The 22016-nt window shown below is 40.6% G+C and overlaps 1 long non-coding RNA gene across 2 annotated transcripts; it reads right to left on the bottom strand.

Moving 5' to 3' along the window:
• Positions 1-8156: 8156 nt before the first annotated feature.
• On the bottom strand, positions 8157-16866 carry LOC108945970 (uncharacterized). Of its 2 annotated transcripts, none has more exons than XR_001970196.3 (2): positions 11169-16866; positions 8157-8427 (listed from the first exon to the last, which is right to left on the bottom strand). It is a non-coding gene; the product is annotated as an uncharacterized lncRNA (long non-coding RNA). The 2 variants fall into 2 exon arrangements; XR_001970195.3 differs by having other exon boundaries at positions 11191-16866.
• Between the last annotated feature and the right edge of the window lie 5150 nt (positions 16867-22016).

The following is a 22016-nucleotide window of genomic DNA, read 5'->3' as shown; positions in this document are numbered from 1 at the left end:
CACAAGGTCAAGAATCAGGCACGTGTAGTTCGTGAAGATTAGGGATAGAGGAAGATGTTTCGGATTTTTTTTAAAAATTTCCTCAAGGAGGAATTATGCGGAAATATGTTTTGGATTTTGATTTTCCTTTGATGTCTACAGAAAGACTTCGAAGCAACAAGGGAAAATATATACATTTTACATTTTTTTCTGTCACGACCCAAAATCTTAACCTGTCGTGATATCGCCTATCGTGGTACTAGGCAAGTCGACATTAATGAAATAACTCCAACACTTAACAGAAGACGGATTTAGAATAGTTTAAATAATAACAACTCCTCATAAACAAGATAGAAATCCAAAATACAACGCGGAAATTCCCAACATCGGGGTGTCACTGAGTACATGAGCATCTATACATCACAAGTCCGAAAAATACTGTCTATGAAAATATTACCAAATACAATAAGTGAAAAGATAGGGAAGGAGAAATAAGGTATGCGAAACGCCGGCAGATACCTCGAAAACTCCAGAAGATCCACTGGGCGCGAAAATCAACACCCACTATATCCGGGAATACCTGGATCTGCACACGAAATGCAGGATGTAGTATGAGTACAACCAACTCAGCAAGTAACAATACTAAATAAAGAACTGAAGGTAGTGACGAGCTTTACAGTCATAGTTCAATTACAATGATTTCTAACAAGGAAGGTAGGCATGCTTTCAAGTTCAACAATTAAGGCCAAAAAAGTAATTTCATGTCAAGTTCAACTGAAACAAAGTGCAATATCCTTCTGATATTATCAAGACAGTGATACCTGGCAGCTAAGTGCAACAAGTATGGAACCAAATACATCCTCTCATGGCCACAGTCACTCAGCCCTCCCATTCACTCAGCACTGGGCACTCGCACTCAGTAGGTACCTGCACTCACTGGGGGTGTGTGCATACTCCAGAGGGGCTCCTTCAGCCCAAGCGCTATAATCCGCCCGGACAACTCACGTGCTATAATATAACATCTAGATCCGCACGGACAACTCACGTGCTTTAGTATAATATCTGGATCCGTACGGACAACTCACATGCTATAGAATAATACCTCACAATCAGGCCCTCGGCCTCACTCAATCATCATTGTCTCGAGTCTCTCAGGCTCTCAGAAATCATAATAAGTAGCCTGACAACAATGATATGATGCATTAAAAATGAATAATAGAGACTGAGATGTAATATACAAATAAACTGTGAGTGAGTACAAGGAAATAATTTAGCAGATAATTCAACATGTACACGACCTCTATGGGTCCCTACAATGCACACACATAGTCTAAACATGATTTGTGGTTCAATTTCTCTAATACATGGAGAATAACAGATAACAACAGATTATTCACTACGCAGTCCGATGGAATTTGACCAAGTCACAATTCCTACGGTGCATACCCACACGCCCATCACCTAGCATGTGCGTCACCCCAAAACCAAATACGTGACACGTAATACAGGGTTTCGTACCCTCAGAACCAAATTTAGAACTGTTACTTATCTTAGTCCGAGCAAATCTCTACTCCGATACACCCTTGCCTCGCGAAACGGCCTCCGAATGCCTCGAATCTAACCATAAACAATGCGATACAATCAACACGGGCTATATGAATCAATTTCACTAGTAAATACGAAGTTATTAATCAAAATCTAAAATCGGCTCAAAGCCGGCCCTCAGGCCCACATCTCGAAATTCGACAAAAGTCACAAAACCCAAAATCCCATTCAACAACGAGTCTAACCATACCAAATTTCTGAAAATCCGACACCAAATCGTCACCCAAATCCCCAAATCAAACCCTCCAAATCCCTAGCCTCAAACCCCTAATTTACACCTTAAATACACACCAACTAGGGGAGAAATCAATGGGGAAACAAGATTGTTGATAAAAAATGAGCACAAGGGACTTACCTCAAGAATCTCCTCAAAAACCCTCTCAAAAATCGCCTTAGACCGAGCTTGGAATGTCCAAAATTAAGAAAAATCGCGAACCCTTGTTTTTATATGTTCTGTCCAGTCATTCTGCTTCTGCGGCACCGCTTCTGCGGTCTACCATCCGCTTCTGTGGATTTCACTCTTGCAGACCAGCTTCCCCACTCATTCCCGCTTCTGCGCCAAATTCACCGCATCTGCGGACACATAGGTGCGGAAAGGACCTCACACCTGAGACCTCTGCCTCCTTCCTACTTGACCGCTTCTGCGGTCTCCTTCTCGCTTCTGCGGGCTCGCATCTGCGGTGCCCACTCCGCAGGTGCGATTACACCAGCAGCTGCCAACTTCAACAAATTCTTTAAGTTCAAAACTTGATCCGTTAACCACTCGAAATTCACCCGAGGCCTTCGGGACCTCAACCAAATATACCAACAAGTTCTATAACACAATACGAACTTAGTCGAACCTTCAAATCACCTCGAACAACATCAAAAACACGAATCGCACATAGATTCAAGCCGAATGAACTTTGAACTTCCAATTTCTACATACGATGCCGAAACCTATCAAATCACATCCAATTGACCCCAAATATTGCACACAAGTCACAAATTCCATTACAGACCTATGCAAACTTTCGAAATCGGAATCCAACAATGATATCAAAAAGTTCAATCCCGGTCAAACTTCCCAAAAATTCAACTTTTGCAATTTCAAGCCTAATTCCACTACGGACTTCCAAATTACCATCCGGACATGCTCCTAAGTCCAAAATCACCTAACAGAGCTAATGGAACCATCAAAACTCCGTTCTAGAGTCATTTACTCAAAGATCAACATCCAGTCAATCATTTTAACTTAAGCTTTCAACCTTGAGACTAACTGTCTCATTTCATTATGAAATCACACCGGACCCGAACCGACTACCATGACAAGTCACATAACAGTTATAAAGTACAAAATAAGCAGTAAATGGAGGGGACGGGGCTGCAACTCTCAAAACGACCGGCCAGGTCATTACATCCTCCCCCTCTTAAACAAATGTTCGTCCTCGAACGGGTCTAGAAATATACCTGGAGTCTCAAATAGTTGTGGATATCTGCTCCGCATCTCTCGCTTTGTCTCCTAAGTAGCCTCCTTAACTGGCTGACCTCTCCACTGCACCTTTACTGAAGCTATGTCCTTTGACCTCAACTTTTGAACCTGTCGATCCAAAATGGACACCAGCTCCATATCATAAGTCAGATCACCTTCCAACTGAACTGTGATAAAATCCAAGACATGAGACGGATCGCCGACATACTTTCGGAGCATAGAAACATGAAATACTGGATGCACACTCGACAAACTAGGTGGCAAGGCAAGCTTGTAAGCCACCTCCCCAATCCTTTAAAGTACCTCAAATGGCCCAATATACCGAGGGCTCAGCTTGCCCTTCTTCTCGGACCTCATAACACCCTTCATGGGTGAAACCTTGAGCAGTACCTTCTCCCCAACCATGTAAGCAACATCACGGACCTTCCTATCGGCATAACTCTTCTATCTAAATTGCGCCATGCGAAGCCGCTCCTGAATCATCTTAACCTTGTCCAAAGCATCCTGGACCAAGTCAGTACCCAATAGCCTAGCCTCCCCAGTCTCAAACCAACCCACTGGAGATCTACACCGTTTCCCATACAAAGACTCATATGGAGCCATCTGAATGCTTGACTGGTAGCTGTTGTTGTAGGCAAACTCCGCGAGTGGCAGAAACTGATCCCAAGAACACCCAAAATCCATGATACAAGCGCGTAGCATATCTTCCAATATTTGAATGGTGCGCTCGGATTGTCCGTCCGTCTGAGGGTGAAATGTTGTGCTCAACTCACTCTGGGTACCCAACTCTCATTGCACGACTCTCCAAAACTTTGATGTGAACTGTGTGCCCCAATCTGAAATGATGGACACTGGTATGCTGTGGAGGCGAATAATCTCTCGGATGTAAATCTCAGCCAACTGCTCCGAAGTATAAGTAGTCCCAACTGGAATGAAGTGCGCGGACTTGGTCAGCCGATCCATAATTACCCAAATAGCATCGAACTTCCTTGAAGTCCATGGGAGCCCAATTACAAAATCCATGGTGATCCGCTCCCGTTTCCACACTGGAACCTCTAACCTCTGAAGCAATCCGCCCGGTCTTTGATACTCATACTTTACCTGCTGACAGTTGAGGCACCAAGCTACATACCCCACTATATCTTTCTTCATTCTTCTCCACCAATAATGTTGCCTCAGGTCCTGATATATCTTCGTGGCGCCCGTATGAATGGAATACTGCAAATAGTGGGCCTCCTCAAGAATCAACTCACGTAGCCCATCCACATTTGGCATACAAATCCGACCCTCCATCCTCAATACCCCATCTTCCCCAATAGTAACATCTTTGGCATCACCGTGCTTAACTGTTTCCTTAAGGACAAGCAAATGCGGATCATCATAATGGTGCTCTCTGATGCGATCATATAAAGAAGATCGAGAAACCACACAAGCCAAAACTCTACTCGGCTCGGAAACATCCAATCTGACAAACTGGTTGGCCAAGGCTTGAACATCCAAGGCTAAAGGCCTTTCTGCTACTGGTAGATATGCTAAACTCCCTAATCTCTCCGGCTTGCGACTCAAGGCATCGTCCACCACATTGGCCTCTCCGAGATGATAGAGGATGGTGATGTCATAATCCTTATGTAGCTCCAACCATCTCCGCTGCCGCAAATTAAGATCCTTCTGTTTAAACAGATATTGTACACTCCGGTGATCGTTGAAAACCTCACAAGGAACACCATACAAATAGTGCCGCCAAATATTCAAGGCATGAACAATAGCTGTTAACTCGAGGTCATGGACAGGATAGTTCTTCTTATGCACCTTCAGCTATCTAGATGCGTAGGCAATCACTCTACCGTCCTGCATTAACACTGCACCGAGACCAATGCACGACGCATCATAATATACGGTATAAGATCCCGAACTAGTAGGCAACACCAACACTGGGGTTGTAGTCAAAGCAGTCTTGAGCTTTTGAAAGCACTCCTCACAATCTTCGTTCCACCTGAACGGAGCACCCTTCTAGGTCAATCTGGTCATAGGTGCTGCAACGGACGAGAAACCCTCTACAAATAAACAGTAATGCCCCGCAAAGCCAAGGAAACCCCGAATCTCCGTAGCTAAGGATGGTCTGGGCCAAATCTGCACTACTTCAATCTTCTTCGGATCTACCTTTATCCCCTCACTCAATACCACATGACCCAAAAATGCCACTAAATCTAGCCAGAAATCACACTTCAAAAATTTTGCATACAACTTCTCCTCCCTCAAGGTCTGGAGCACAGTTCTCAGGTGTTGCTCATGATCCTCCGGGCTCCGGGAGTACACCAGAATGTCGTCAATAAACACAATTATGAAGGAGTCAAGATAGGGCTGAAATACATTGTTCATCAAGTGCATGAATATTGCTGGGGCATTGGTCAGCCCAAAAGACATCACAAAGAACTCGTAATGACCATACCGAATCCTGAAAGCAGTCTTCAGGATATCTGGCTCCCGAATCTTCAATTGATGATAGCCTGAACGCAAGTCGATCTTGGAGAATACCCTGGCACCCTGAAGCTGATCAAATAGGTCATCAATACGTGGCAATGGATACCTGTTCTTCACTGTAATCTTGTTCAACTGGCGATAATCAGTACACATTCGCATAGAACCATCCTTCTTCTTTACAAAAAAGACAGGTGCACCCCAAGGGGACATGCTGGACTAATAAACCCCTTATCAAGGAGTTCCTGAAGCTGCTCCTTCAATTCCTTCAACTCATCCGGTGCCATACGATATGGTGGAATAGAAATGGGTTGAGTGCCCGGTGCCAAGTTAATACCAAAATCAATATCCCTGTCGGGCGGCATGCCCGACAAGTCTGCAGGAAACACGTTCGGAAACTCTCACACCACCGGGACAAAATCAATAGCAGGAGTATCAGGTCCAACATCCCTCACAAAGTCCAAATAAGATAAACAACCCTTCCCAACCATCCGTTGGGAACATAGTCTAGAGAACCTCTCCACTCGATCCTTGTCAACCCCGGCATCGCCAACGTGACGGTCTTAGCCTAACAATCCAGAACATCATGACATGGAGAATACCAAACCATACCCAAGATCACTTCGAAGTCCACCATACTAAGCAATAATAGTATCTCCCACTAGCATAGATACACGAACATATGAAACTAAGGACTCACGGTGCATGTCCAGATAATGAGCAAAATACGATGATACATATGAATAAGTGGAAACAGGGTCAAATAATACAGAGGCATCCCTGTGGCATACTGAGACAATACATGTGATCACTGCATCGGAGGCAATAACATATGGTCTGGCAGGGTTAGCATAGAATCGGGCCTGATCGCCCCTTGCTAGGCCTCCCCCTATAGGGCAACCTCTAGCTGTCTGGGCCCTATCCCAACCTGGCTGAGTCGGTGGTGTAACTGCTGGTACTGGTGCCATCAACCGAGAACTCTAAAGTGGATCCCCACTCAACAACCTAGGGCAATCTCTCTTGATATGGCCAAAGTCTCCGCACTCGAAACAACCCCTCCTGTGACGGAACTGCTGCTCTGGATAACCCGATGAACTACCTGTAGAAGCTTGAGCAGATGAGGCATGGTGAGAACTCTGCGCTGGTAGTACACTGAATGAAGACTAGCCTGAATGAGCACCGTAAGAACCGTGGCTAGCTGATACGCCACGATGAGCTAGACGAGTCGTCTGAGCGGGCCTATAAGGACGACCCCTACTTTGGTAGGCCCCAGAAGGTACACCACCGAAATCGGCCAAACCTCGAGGCCTCTTGGCCTCCCTCTAACCCCGCTCCTGGCTACGAACCATCTCTATCTGTCGAGCAATGTCAACCACCTCGTCGAAAGTGGCATAAGATACCCTCTCTCTAGTCATAAGCAACCGCAGCTAATATGTGAGGCCATCAATGAACCTCATGATCCTATCCCGGTCAGTGGGAACCAACCAAACTACATGATGAGCTAACTCAGAAAACCTCATCTCGTACTGGGTCACAGACATGCCATCCTACCGAAGTTGCTCAAACTGTCTGCACAGCTCCTCTCTAAGAGACTCCGGCACGAACTTCTCCAAGAAGATAAAGGATAACTTCTGCCATGTAAGTGGTGCTGCACCGACAGACATGCGCCTCTCATAAGCCTCCCACCATCTGAAGGCAGTCCCAGAAAACTAAAAGTAGTGAACGAGACCCCACTGGTTTCCAAAATACCTGTTGTACGAAGCATCCGCTGACACTTGTCCAAGAAACCCTGGGCATCCTAAGACTCAGCACCGCTAAATGATGGAGGGCGAAACCTCTCAGATCTCTCCAGTCTCCTCTGCTCATCATCAGTCATAACTGGGACCACTGAAACCTGAGCCTCTGCAACCGGCTGGGCGAGTAGTACCTCCGATGTCTGAAGTCCCTGCACCGCATGCTCTGGAGTATGGGCAGCGGGGTTATAAGTACCTCCCCTGACCTGAGAAGGGGTTGGTGCGGCCTGAGCTGAAACCACCCGAGCAAGACCAGTGCAAACTGTCAATATCTGGGCCAATGCCTCCTGAAGGCCTGGAATCACGATGGGCACAACTGGTGCCTGGGCTGGACCCACTGGCTCAACTACATCTGGAACCTTCTCCTGAGCTGGAGCAACTGGTGGATCTGCAAGTGCTTGTCTAGCTGTTGTACGAGCTGCACCTCTACCCCTACCACGACCCCTACCACGACCGCGACCTCTCATGGCCCTAGCTGGTGGTACTGGTGGCCATCCATCCTCTCTGGTAGCACGTGTCCTCACCATTTATGAGAGAATAGAATACAGAAGTTTAGTTACCAGAACAACAAATCCGCACGACAAGAATACAAGAATGTGAAATTTCTTAAGGGTTTGGCAGCCTCCCAAAGATAAGTACAGACGTCTCAGTACCGATCTGCAAGACTCTACTAAACCTTCTAATGATTCGTGAGACCTATGTAACCTAGACTCTGATACCAACTTGTCACGACCCAAAATCTTAACCTGTCATGATGGCGCCTATCGTGGTACTAGGCAAGCCGACATTTATGAAATAACTCCAACACTTAACAGAAGACGGATTTAAAATAGTTTAAATGATAACAACTCCTCATAAATAGGATAGAAATCCAAAATACAACGCGGAAATTCCCAACATCGGGGTGTCACTAAGTACATGAGCATCTATACATCAGAAGTCCGAAAAATACTATCTATGAAAATCTGAAACCAAATACAATAAGTGAAATGATAGGGAAGGAGAAACAAGGTCTGCGAAACGCTGGCAGCTACCTCGAAATCTCCAAAAGATCCACTGGGCGCGAAAATCAACACCCACTATGTCCGGGAACACCTGGATCTGCACACGAAGTGCAGGGTGTAGTATGAGTACAACCAACTCAGCAAGTAACAATACTAAATAAAGAACTGAAGGTAGTGACGAGCTTTACAATTATAGTTCAATTACAATGATTTTTAAATGGAAGGTAGGCATGCTTTCAAGTTCAACAATTAAGGCCAAAACAGTAATTTCATGTCAAGTTCAACTGAAACAAATCGCAATATCCTTCAAAAATTATCAAGACAGTGATACATGGCAGCTAAGTGCAACATGTATGAAACCAAATACATCCTCTCATGGCCACAGTCACTCAGCCCTCCCATTCACTCAGCACTCGGCATTCGCACTCAGTAGGTACCTACACTCACTGGGGGTGTGTGCAGACTCCGGAACCTTCATCCCAAGCACTATAATCTGCATGGACAGCTCATGTGCTACACGGACAACTCACATGCTATAATATAATATATGGATATGCACGGACAACTCACGTGCTGCACGGACAACTCACGTGCTATAGTATAATACCTCACAATTAGGCCCTCGGCCTCACTCAATCATCATCCTCTCCAGTCTCTCAGGCTCTCAAAAAATCATAAAAAGCAGCCCAGACAACAATGATATGATGCATAAAAAATGAACAATAGAGACTGAGATGTAATATACAAATAAACTGTGACTGAGTACAAGGCAACAATTTAGCAGATAATTCAACATGTACACGACCTCTTTGGGTCCCTACAATGCACACACATAGTCTAAACATGATTTGTGGTTCAATTTCTCTAGTACATGGAGAATAACAGATAACAACAAATTATTCACTACACAATCCCATGAAATTTGACCAAGTCACAATTCCTACGGTGCACGCCCACATGCCCGTCATGTAGCATGTATGTCACCCCAAAACCAAATACATGACACGTAATACGGGTTTTCGTACCCTCAGAAACAAATTTAGAACTATTACTTATCTTAGTCCGAGCAAATCTCTATTCTGATACACCCTTGCCTCACGAAACGGCCTCTGAATTCCTCTAATCTAACCATAAACAATGTGATACAATCAACACGGGCTATAGGAATCAATTTCACTAGAAAATATGAAGTTATTAATCAAATTCCGAAATCGGCTCAAAGCCGGCCCCCGGGTCCACATCTCGAAATTCGACAAAAGTCACAAAACCCAAAAGCTCATTCAACAACGAGTCTAACCATACCAAATTTATGAAAATCCGACACCAAATCGTCACCCAAATCCCCAAATCTCTAGCCTCAAACCCCCAATTTACACCTTAAATACACACCAACTAGGGGACAAATCAATGGGAAAATAAGACTGTTGATCAAAAACGAGAACAAGGGACTTACCTCAAGAATCTCCTCAAAAGCCCTCTCAAAAATTGCCTTAGACCGAGCTTGGAATGTCCAAAATGAAGAAAAATCGTGAACTCTTGTTTTTATATGTTCTGTCTAGTCATTCCGCTTCTGCGGATACTTAGCCGCTTCTGCCGCACGGCTTCTGTGGATTTCAGTTTTGTTGACCATCCGCTTCTGCGGTCTCAACCGGGCTTTAGCGGGTGCACATCTATGCAAAAGAGTCCGCTTCTGTAGACCAGCCTCCCCACTCATTCCCGCTTCTGTGCCAAATTCACCGTATCCGCGGACACGCAAGTGCGGAAAGGACCTCGCACCTGCGACCTCTACCTGCTTCATACTTGACCGCTTCTGCGCTTTCTTTCTCACTTCTGCAGGCTCGCATCTGCGGTGCCCACTCCACAGGTGCGATTACACCAGCAACTGCCAACTTCAACAAATTCTTTAAGTTCAAAACTTGATCCGTTAACCACCCGAAATCCACCTGAGGCCTCCGGGACCTCAACCAAACAAACCAACATGTCCTATAACACGATAAGAACTTAGTCGAACCTTCAAATCACTCGAACAACATCAAACATGAATCACACATAGATTCAAGCCTAATCAACTTTGAACTTCCAATTTTTACAAACGATACCGAAACCTATCAAATCACATCCGATTGACACCCAAATTTTGCACACAAATCACAAATGACATTACAGACCTACTCCAACCTCCGAAATTGGAATCCGACCCCGATATCAAAAAGTCCACTCCCGGTCAAACTTCCCAAAAATTCAACTTTCGCCATTTCAAGCCTAATTCCACTACGAACTTCCAAATTACCATCCGAACACGCTCCTAAGTCCAAAATCACCCAACAAAACTATCAAAACTCCGGTCCGGAGTCATTTACCCAAAGATCAACATCCGGTCAATTATTTCAGCTTAAGCTTTCAACCTTGAGACTAACTATCTCATTTCATTCTGAAATCACACCTGACCCGAACAGACTACTTCAGCAAGTCAGATAACAGTTATAAAGTACAAAATGAGCAATAAATAGGGGGACGTCGCTACAGCTCTCAAAACAATCGGCCGGGTCGTTACATTTTCAGAGATGACCCTTTTGCAAGGACTGTTTGGTCAACTGTGACCCAAGTGGCCAGACTTGACCGACTCATTCAATTAAGAACGAGAAAGACAAGACCCATGATGGGTTGCCTACTTATCTTGACACAAGGTCAAGAATCAGGTACGCGTAGTTCGTGAAGGTTGGAGAGTATGAGGTGTATGATTTTCAACACTTCTTTTACTCTCCTATTTCAAGGCATTACAACTAACTATACTAATTTCATCAAAGATATGTATGAAATGCAAGGGCATAGACAAACTTAGAGTAATGCCTAGTTGTACCCATGATTGGGTGTGGTATCTCTGGAGTTGAAGTGCATATCCCTCCAGAAGATGTGCCCTAGCTGCTCCTTCGAACAGTTGCCTCGATGCCCTTGACTGTTTGCGAGACAGTTGTTGTGGTCGTCTCTCAATTGACTATATGGATGTTTTGTTGCGACCTTCCAGCTATCCACATGAACCTTTGGGTGATCGTCCCCGGCTATTAGTCGGGGTGATAATATGATCAAGATATAGAAATATTGTGAGAGTAATGCCGTCGTAAATGATGGAATTAAGAATTGTAACTAACACTCCGCTGATTGTTCGGTTGATGTTCCACAATGTCCGATGTCGGATGCTATTTCACGTGCAGTCCCAGGATGATGCACCTTTCGCCCATCCACATGAACCATTTGATGATCGTCCCCAGTTGATAACAGGGAACGATGTTCTGATCTGAATATAGCAAAGTGGTGAGAGCAACGAAGTCATAAAAAATGGTGAAGTTAATTGTGAACTATTACTCCCCTGATTATCTGACTAATGTTCTACCAAGTCCGAGACCAGATGTTATCTCTTGGGAAGTGCCCGAGATGATGTACCTGCAAAACTCAGAGGAGAAAATGTTAGATTCCCTTTTAGGTGAAGTTATAAAATTAAGAGGGTACGTAGTTAGGCCGCGCAATAGTGGTGTATCCGGTTGTGATCGAAAACGTGATGTCGACAATCCCTGATGGTTCCGGACATTGTATTGTCCCTCCTGCGTGCAAAGAAAAATTCTTAGTTCGATGGAGGGAAGTTGATTCATGTTGACTTGAGTCTTTGCCCGTTCTTCCTTTTTGTCTGAGTCGTGCGAGAATGACACTCCTTGAAAATTGACTAACGACTTGCCCCTGTAACAAAATGGGTTGACTTGTATTGAATCTTTGAACTTGGGAAGTGGTAGTGAACACCATGAATCTATAGCCAGATGTTTGAAGAAAGGACTTGCATCCCATATGTTGGGATTTAAGTCGGGTGAGGGTCAGAGTAAGGTTGACATGGTATTTTGTTTGGATTTTTTGGGTGATGTTTGGTTGACGCTCTCAAAGATTTCTGGGTTGAGAGCATCATTGCACTATTTCAAAAGAACTGCCCCAACTTTTCAATGCCGAGGAAATTAATTTGAAATAGTGGGGAGACCGAACCCTTATGTAGGGTTGCCTACGTATCTTGATAGAGAAAAAATTAGGTCAAAACGTAGTTCAGACAACTACTAGAACCACGAGGGATCTGTATGGTTCTCATGAATGATTAATTGTTCCTAGAGAAGAAGTGCAATTACTAGTGTGAATTCCCGGGTGGGTGGAGACTGGTAACCTTTGAATAAGAGATAGATGGTAGCATAGCGCATGGATTTATTTCAAATGACGGAAGTCAGTGAAAGTGTGAGGTATGTTGAGAAGAATACATCAAATCAGTGGAAGATATACCAAGCTAGATTGAAGTATCTTTGAAAAGGATGGTAGAGTCCTAATGATGATGTGATTATGGTGGATGGTCATAAAGACCGGAGTGGGTATGTGCATTTGAGAGATTCAAGGTTCGACACAAGTCAACTAAAATAGTTAGATAAAGAGAACCTAGTGGTGGACAACAAGTAGAAAGCATATGTAGCAGATAGAGGGCACAAAGCAATGGCAGGCAAAGAATATATACCAAATATACAAAGAATATATAGCAAGTAAAGGATATGCGGGGATTAATTCAATTGAACCAAGATGCAAGATTGTGTGTACAGTGACCTAGGAATTCTAAGAGTTGATTTGCCTAGATTCGGATATGAGTTAAGGACAACTGTGAGATGGTACGTAGTTAACCTCGTCTGCCGATCTTTGAAACTAAGGAGTTTTGAAAGAAGGTTTGGAGGGGTGAAAAGACAATCCTCGCGTGGCTTGTGTGTGATTGTGCACGACATAGTGTCAATAGAAAAGTAATGATAATTGGATAAGGCAGCACCAAGAGCATGTGTGAAAGAGTATACATCACAGTCATATGTAACAGAATATACAACATAGACATGTGGGAAGCATATACAACATGAGCATGACAGAGAATACGCCGCTTGAAGCGGATGACAAAAGTATACCACTTAAAGCATATGACAAAGAATATGCAGCTTGAAGTATGCAACAGAGGATACTCGACTTGAAGCATGCAACAGAGAATATGCGGCTTGAAGAATGCAACAGAGGATACACGATTTGAAGCACGCAATAGAGAATATGCTGCTTGAAGCATACAACAAAAAATACACAACTTGAGGCAAACGACAAAGAATATATCGATTGACAAAGAATACACCGCCTGAATCGCATCACAAACAATGGACTAATTGTAGCATGCGACAAAAATATACCACTTGAAGCAAATAATATACAACTTAAACCAAGAAATATACAGCTTGAAACAAAGAGTATATGATTGAAGCAGAGAATATACAACCTGAAGCATGTGATAGAGAGAATAAAAGTTGGAATATTGGAGAACCTGTAATCCCTCAACTATTGGATCGAATATGCTGTGGTTAGAACTTGAAGTATCCCCAACAGAGTCGCCATGTTGTTGCACTCTATTTTGTATGAGACAAAATAAACTACAACTTATAGTACTCTACAAGGTTATTAAAGTTTAGAGTCGACACCTAATGTTTAAGGTACACTAGGACACCTATATTACACTATATAATGTACACTTCGACTATGATCTACGAAACCATTGAGATTCTAGTTAAGGGTTCAAGTTATCTCGAGGGGAAGGTTTTAGGCATCCCTCAAGATCCACAAAAGATAGTTCATGTGGACTCGATCAAATAAGGAAGGAAAGGTTCAAAAGAATGATTAACTACGCCACAAAGGATTTCTATCAAAGAGCAGTCAACACAGTTGTCACGTAGTGAATAAATATTCAAAGCGTGACTATTTTATTTGTGATAAAATTTATACAACAAAATATGCAAGCAGATTAATAAACAAAAATCTTTTTGGGATTTGATTGAAAGAATTGGATTCAAAATAGAGTATAAAGGAAACTTCGACTTACAATTAAAGCCAAATAATTTAACTATAAAAGGTTAGTCTTAATTGAATACACATGGTATAAGGTGAAGAATTATTTTTGGATAAAAACCAACTAGCAATTAGCTTAAAGAAATGACCAAATATAGTAGGAGGGTTGTGATGATAGGAAAGCATAAGAAAGAAATTATCCACATAAATCTTACATGTGATAATTGAGTAATTAAATCAAACATGGAATGTACATCAACAATTGAAATGATCTAAAAAAGAGTTTGAATAAATCTGAAGAAGTTAATTTATGATTAAAGTCAAATAATTACTACAATGAGTTATATTAAGTATATAAGAAAAATATGTGAAAAAATGAATAAATAGTGGTGAAAATTATCTTAAAAAATGAGTAAGTATTTTGTGATTGACTAACATAATTGACTAGATATATAAAGAATAAAACGTAAAAAAGGTTTGTTAAGATGTACAGATATAAAGGAATATAAATTTTTATGACAAAAGAAAATCAGGACCATATAAGAAAGACTTTAGAGTTTGATTTAAAAGGATTGAATAAACAAATAAATACTAATAAAATGCATATATAAGAAATCAGACAAATACACAAAGAGGCTAAGAATATTATAAACCTTGTACAAGAATAGCCTTTAAGACAATAACTCATGGAGAATATTGGCAATTATCGGGTTAGGCCTAAATGGATGTAACAATTGAATTAATCCTAAATATGGTAGACTCAATTATGATTTCTACAAGTTATGTCTAATTGGGGTGTATAATTAAGGAACGATATACAAGTAGATTAGTTCGAAAAGCATCCTAGTATGATTATAAAAAAGGTAAGTTTATTTGTTTTGAGAAAAGATGGAATACTTTTTGTTTTGTTATGTAGTATCTAATTTAATTAATTACATGCATATCTATCCCAATTATCCAAACAAGTTACGAAATATACTCGACATCCTAAACATGTATATATAAGCTTAACGAGTTATATAATACACAACTTCGTAAGTTAAACGGATTAATAACTTGATGCAACTCATCCTAAGTGTTGGCAAATATGCAAATAATAAGTAAGCTAGCAAATACGTTATCTATCTATGGTTTCACTATACTTGCGTTTTGTACATCTAAGATAGAAAGTTACGAAGTGGGAAGCTTAACGGGAATTTATCTTTTCGTCTTTGAATGTCATCCTCTGAAAGCAACCCCGTGTGATAGTACCTCGCAAAATGAGAGAAAAATGAAATTGTTAGCTAAATAATATAACATAAAAGATAAAATAAGGAAGTGACATGTTTTGAAATAGTTTTTGTTTTAAAATATTTTTGGGAAATTTCTCTTGAAAATGATTTAAAAATGTTTTGTTTTTGAAAGATTGTTTGCAAAAAAAAAAAATATTTTTTTGGGAAATTGTTTTCGAAAGATAGTTTTAAAAATAATATAGGATGCTCAGATATATGTAATATACGATATCCGTCTAGACAAGAGAACAGGAACCGCCTCGGTAACAACTCTGGTGGCCAACTGTGTCGCCTTCCGAAGGTTTTATTGGGTCATCGCATCCTCGTCTTTTATTTTTCTATGTTTATCATCATCACCTCATTATTTAGGGCCCAGTCCGAGTGTCATTCGGGGTGTCATGGGGCGTCATGGCCTCAATAACTCGGAGATTATTTTCTCATCGTCCGCAATCTTGTATAATATATGTTCGAATCAAATAACAAGATATATACCGTCACCAGCATGTCAAGAAAATCAGTTAAACCGTTTCCGAAAAGCCAAAAGAATCGATCAGTGGCTGGCCTGCCCAAAGTGCACAAAAAGGTCCAAACAACATCAAAACAAAGCTGTCAGCCATAGCAAAATGGTGAAAACAAACACAAAAATGGAACACTTAGAATCCGCATCATCATCCGCCGGAGAAGGCGAAACTCGTCGGAAAAATCAAAACCCATGTTAGTCTCAATTATAAACAGTGATAATGACACCTAACTATCATAAAAATTAATAACCAATCGAACAGTGGGTTGCCAGAAATACACATGTCTCTTGAAGATGGGCCAACAGTCATAAAACTCCATAAAACAACACACAAAAGGCTAGCCGGCGATGAACTCCGGCTTAATCGAAAGGATAACAGAAACAGAGGAGCCCGCCGGAAAAGCCATAAACTCCAGGTCCGTAAAGAATAACAATAAAAAATCATAAAGGGATGAGTAAAAGAGGCCACCGACATTCAATACTTCACAACAGATCTGAAAGTTTCCGGCCAAACTCTGGCGAGAAGTGTCAATTTCTCCAACCAGTGGAGTCTACCGAAGAGAAAAGAGAGGAAAAGATAGGAATCGCCGCCTGGCCGGTGGTCAACTCCGGCGGCAGCGACCTGAGCGACAGCCATGTCTCTCCATAATGAAGAGAGAATTTGGAGATGAAGAAGGAGCAGACATGGTCTCTCAAAAATGAGAGATTGAGAAAGCCCAAAAAATGGGGTGTGTGGCTATGAGTTCTCTCAATGGAGAGTGAGAGATTATTTAGGGTTTGGGTTATAAAAATCTGATGTTATAAAGTGAGGGAGTGTGTAGGTGTGGGTATATGTATATAGTGAGTGTGTAAATAAAAGATGTTGGTTCTTATTTTAGGTGAAAATATATGTAAAATAGAAGAAATATATGTGGTCAAAATTAAAGGAGGAGGTCATGTCACATCAGTCACATCAAGTCACATCAATTGACTAGTCACATCATGATGTCTTGTCGCGTCAACGTCTTGTCACACCAGTTATTGACTGGACATTGAATTTAATCAGAACTGGCTTCGATGTAATTTAATAGACTGTGCTACGAAATAAAATATGATTTTTTAATTATAAAATCTCATACTCCCTCCATTTCAATTTATGTGAACCTATTTGACTGGACACGGAATTTAAGAAAAGAGAGAAGACTTTTAAACTTGTGGTGTAAAATGAGGCACATATATTTTGTGTGGCTATAAATCATTGCATAAAGGTAAATTATTTTCAAATAGAGAAAGAGGTCATTCTTTTTGGCACGGACTAAAAAGAAAATAGGTTCACATAAATTGAAACGGAGGGAGTAGTATTTATTTAAAATGTAACTGCTACAATGGTGTTGTAGTAATTATTATTTTATTTTTGAAAAGACGATAAATTGATAGAATATCCTAATTTTTGAAAAATAGGACCATTATCAATAAATCGCTTAAAAGTTTAGAAAAACGCACAAAAACTACAGTATTTAACTAATTGCAATACAATGATAGAAATTCTCATATTTTGTGAAAATAAGAATAATTATCAATAAATTGCATTAAAGTTTAATAATGTGCAAAAACTACATTTTTGAATAATTGCAATAAAATGACAGAAATTTTCATATTTTGTAAAAATAGGAATAATTATCAATAAATTGTATTAATGCTAAATAACGTGTAAAAACTATATTTTTATCATTTTTGACTAGGAAGCATGCATAAGTTAATTTTTAAATACGGAGGGTCAAAATTGAGTGTCAACAGTAACCTTGATACTTCTTAGGATATAACTTCTAAAAATGACTCCACTCAACACATTTATGAATTCTTGAATAATTCCAGCTCACTCTCGAACCTCGTCATTCCTAACTGAACTAAACTTGTTGGTGTTTAAGGTTCAAACATGTAAAAATATCATTCCATGATCAAACATACAGGGCATGAGACTCTATGGTCATATTCATTCCAACTCATTGTAGAATAAGGTGGAGGAGGTTGAGGGTCGCCAAAAGTCCAATTCAAATGTTCGACATAGAAATTTGGAGTTTGGGAAAGTGAATCGGTTCTTCTCAAGAATTTCTCCATGAAGACATTATGTGATTTGTTAATAAAGATAAATTGAGTCCAGTGCACATTTCAACCTTACAGAATCTAGAAGAAAATATGCCAAGTAGCCTATGAGTTTGATTATCTCAAGAGTTATCATCCATGCATCCAGTATTTCATGTGTCCCAGTTAAAGCAAGTGATTAGGGGGTTTTTCACTCGTTGTCCCTATGGAGAATATTGGAATTTATGAAGGTTTGACCCATGAAGAGGTTCCTTTCCATCATTGATAGACATGTTCGGAAGTTGAAGAATGGAGAGATTGCCTCTGTCTAGTGCTGTGGCAAAATCAACTATGTCGAAGAGGCCACCTGGGAGGCCGAGGAAAATAAGAAAAGAAAATGTTCCCATTTGATATATAACCCAATGGTTGTGTTTAAAGAATGTTAGCGGTGTGCTATCTATGAGTAATATTTTAAACTCGTACAACTTATGTTAATATGCCCTTTTGGTAATGTAATGCTTGTAATGTTGAGATTGATGTTATTTATATTTTGTGATGCTTCATTGAGTTGTGGATGTGTTGTTAGGATTGGGTTCTGTGGCTCTCTGACAGGTGGATATACCTAAAAATAGGAAAAACTCTGTCGAAATATTTAAAAATCTGGAGAGTTAGCCAAATTTGGAGGCACTAGTGATTAATGATAAGTAAGAAGAGACGTATGAAGGTGATTAAGTGAAGAGCAAAGTTATCTTGGTGTCTAGGGTGTACTCTAACCCTCATTCGAGGACGAATGATTCTAAGCGGGGGAGGGTGTAAGGCCCCATGAATTTCTATAGCTAATTCGAGCGATTTCGAGCTTAGGAATACAATTTAATTTAGACTCGAACTCTATGAGAAATTACTGGAGTGGATAATGTTATTTGGATACTTGGGGGTAATTATTTTATTAATCTTTGAGTGTTGGATCAATGGGGAACACTTGGATGTTAATTTCAAAGCAATAAAAATACAGAAAAGACAGTGAAATATCTCCCCGTAGCACAGTTATAGCACAGGACGGAGGCAGGAATTTTAGCAAACCAGTGAGCTAAAGCCTTATAGCACTGCTATAGCACCAGTGAAAAACTACTGTACCTGTACCTATTAATACACGAGCGGGGAGAGAGAAACAAAAGGGATTTCAAGGCTAGGGCTTTTCTCTCCACCATCCATCCGACCAAGACTTCCAATACACACTAAAGGTGAGGTTTTAAGTGAATTTTTATGAAGATTTCACTTCTCAATCATTAGTTACAATAGGGGTTTGTCTTGGATTCCATAGGATTTCTTCAAAATCTCAAGAACACCCCAAAAGTTGGCTTTCAAGTTTTGGGCTACAAGCGGTAATTCTTCACCCTTAAACTTACATGTATAGATTGTTAGGGAATATATGAGCAAGAAATAAGTATTAGCACTTATGGGATGGTGATTGGAAGCCATAAGTTCTTAACCTAGATTATTGGGTGTTGTAGAGATTTTGTAATTAGTTAATTAGTAAATTTTGGTGGATGTTAGTTCATTAATAATTATAATGATGCTAAAGAAGGCAGTTAGTAGTCAAAGGATATTGTAGTATCTCTTTTTGGTGGGAAGAAGGGATTGTTGGATGAAGAAACACCACTACTAGAGGTAGTAGAATGCTATGCACTCTAGGTGTTTTATAAAATGCTAAAATAACTTAAAACCTGGAAAGTTTTACTAATATTTATCCAATTGAATTATGTTGATGTAGATTGAAGTTGTAAGAGTATTTGGAAATTTTAGTATCACTAAAGAGCTAAATCGAGGTATGTTGGCTAAACTCCCTTTCTAGAATCGAAATCCATGAGTTCCTCGTAAGTTCTAAATGTGGTTTGTTCAAACTCCTATCCCAACTGTTCCAAATTGCTTTCGAAGATTGATTTGCCTAAATGCTTATGTAGTCGAGTCATGTTTGAATTACCCCTATCATATGATGCTTCCCATTCGTGGGAAATTATTCAAATATGATTGTTGTAACTAATGCATAATATTTGAATCCATGTGTCAATTGTAAATCACCATGCTCTCCCTTGTAAATATTTCCAATGTGTTTGAGTTCTTATATACTCATGAGTTGAAGCTATAGATATCATGCTCCCCTTTTGGAAAAAGTATTCCATGAATAAATGGTATATTAATCTCTTATGATTTTAACTTGTATTTCAATTGCCAATCATTATGCTCCAATCTTTGAAAGGAATTCATTACTAATGAATTACTAATGAAATTAAACCTATGATTTCTAGAATGTTCTATATATTGAGGTTTATGATAATGATCCTTTGAAGTATAGAAATGAAAGTGTGAAATATGAAATGTGGCCAACGTGCCATGAATAAGGAACATTAGGTATGGCCAAGAGAGACAATGAAATGAAGATGTTGTGAATGGTGAAAAGTGAAATGAAGCGATAGATGGCATGAAAAGATATGAGATGAATATATTTATATTTATATTTCCTTTATATACAAAATATTGTTGGGAGTATCATTAGCGCACTGAGGAAGGGTGGGTTGTAAAGTCCCACACCCGAAACTATACGTGCCGGTGTAGGAAACGGCTGAGTGATAGAAACTTTCTTGTACTATGATGAGGTTATTCCCCTTAATTGGGATGAGTTTGTTGCTAACACCTATTTATATCACCATGTCGACCCACACAACATTGTGGGGAGACGACTTAGCCGATCGGGTGGTGATTGGACACCATGCCACATACATGGTGGTTCCTTCTTCTTATCATTATATTTGATTCGTATCATCATGTTGATCCATATTCATTCCGAGTGAGACAGCTTAGCCGATCGAGCGGAGATCAGACTCCATTCCATGTGCATGGGGGGTACTGGGTATCCATGTCCACCTGCATACATTGGGGTGAGATGACTTAGACGGTCGAGCGGTGATCGGACTCCATATTTCGTGCATGGTGTGATGATCGGTGGCTAATGATCTCCCAACCAAAAATATTAATGCTTATTTGAAAATTGGTTATGTTTTAACTTGGGTTTTAGATATTATTGGTTTTCCTTGCTGCTTTTATGATTCTCTCCTTCTTATCACATTCTATTCCATGAGAGAGTATTTAGCTTTACATAATAGTACTATTCCATATGTACTAACGTCCCTTTTGCCGGAGACGCTGCATCTTTAATGGATGCAGGTGGCTCTGCAGCAGGCGGCTCGGGTTCTTGATAGGTGTGCCCTCTTCTCAGCTGACTCGGTGAGCCCTACTCTATATTGGGGCCGTATGTTTGTACTGACACCTTTATATTATTTTGAGATATAGCCGGGGCCTTGTCATCGGCAACTCTATACTATTATCATGTCATTTAGAGGCTCCGTACACATACTATGGGTCTTGTTTTGAATGGGAGAAAGCTATAATTATTGAACCTGTCAGTTGATCTCACTTTCAACCTATGAACTTGTATTATTTTGCCTTCTACAAATGAATCTAATTTGTGAAATTGGAAGTGTACATTTTACCCTCTGGTTTGACTATCTATTCGTGAGTTATTTATAGGCAAGGTTGAATGGTAGGCACTAAGTAGGCTTGCTTGACTGGGGTAACTCGGTTGAGTGCCGGTCCCGCTTCCAAGGTCGGGGTGTGACATGCCTGGAACTAAGTCAATATCAAAATCAATATCCTTATCTAGTGGCATACTGGCAAATCCGTATGGAATACCTCCAGAAACTCTCTCACAACCGGTATCGAATTCATAGTGGGAACTTTCGTACTAGAATCCTGAATAAAAGCCAAATATCCTAGACATTCCTTCTCAACCATACAATGAGCCTTCAAAAATGAAATCACCTTACCTGTAAAATGACCAAGTGAACCCCTCTACTCTAATCTAGGCATGTCAAGATAGCATGATACAGAGAC

Source organism: Nicotiana tomentosiformis, chromosome 8 (assembly GCF_000390325.3).
Source record: "Nicotiana tomentosiformis chromosome 8, ASM39032v3, whole genome shotgun sequence".
Taxonomy (NCBI): domain Eukaryota; kingdom Viridiplantae; phylum Streptophyta; class Magnoliopsida; order Solanales; family Solanaceae; genus Nicotiana; species Nicotiana tomentosiformis.
The sequence above is the reverse complement of the archived record's forward strand: the minus strand, read 5'-3'. Positions and strand labels throughout refer to the sequence as shown.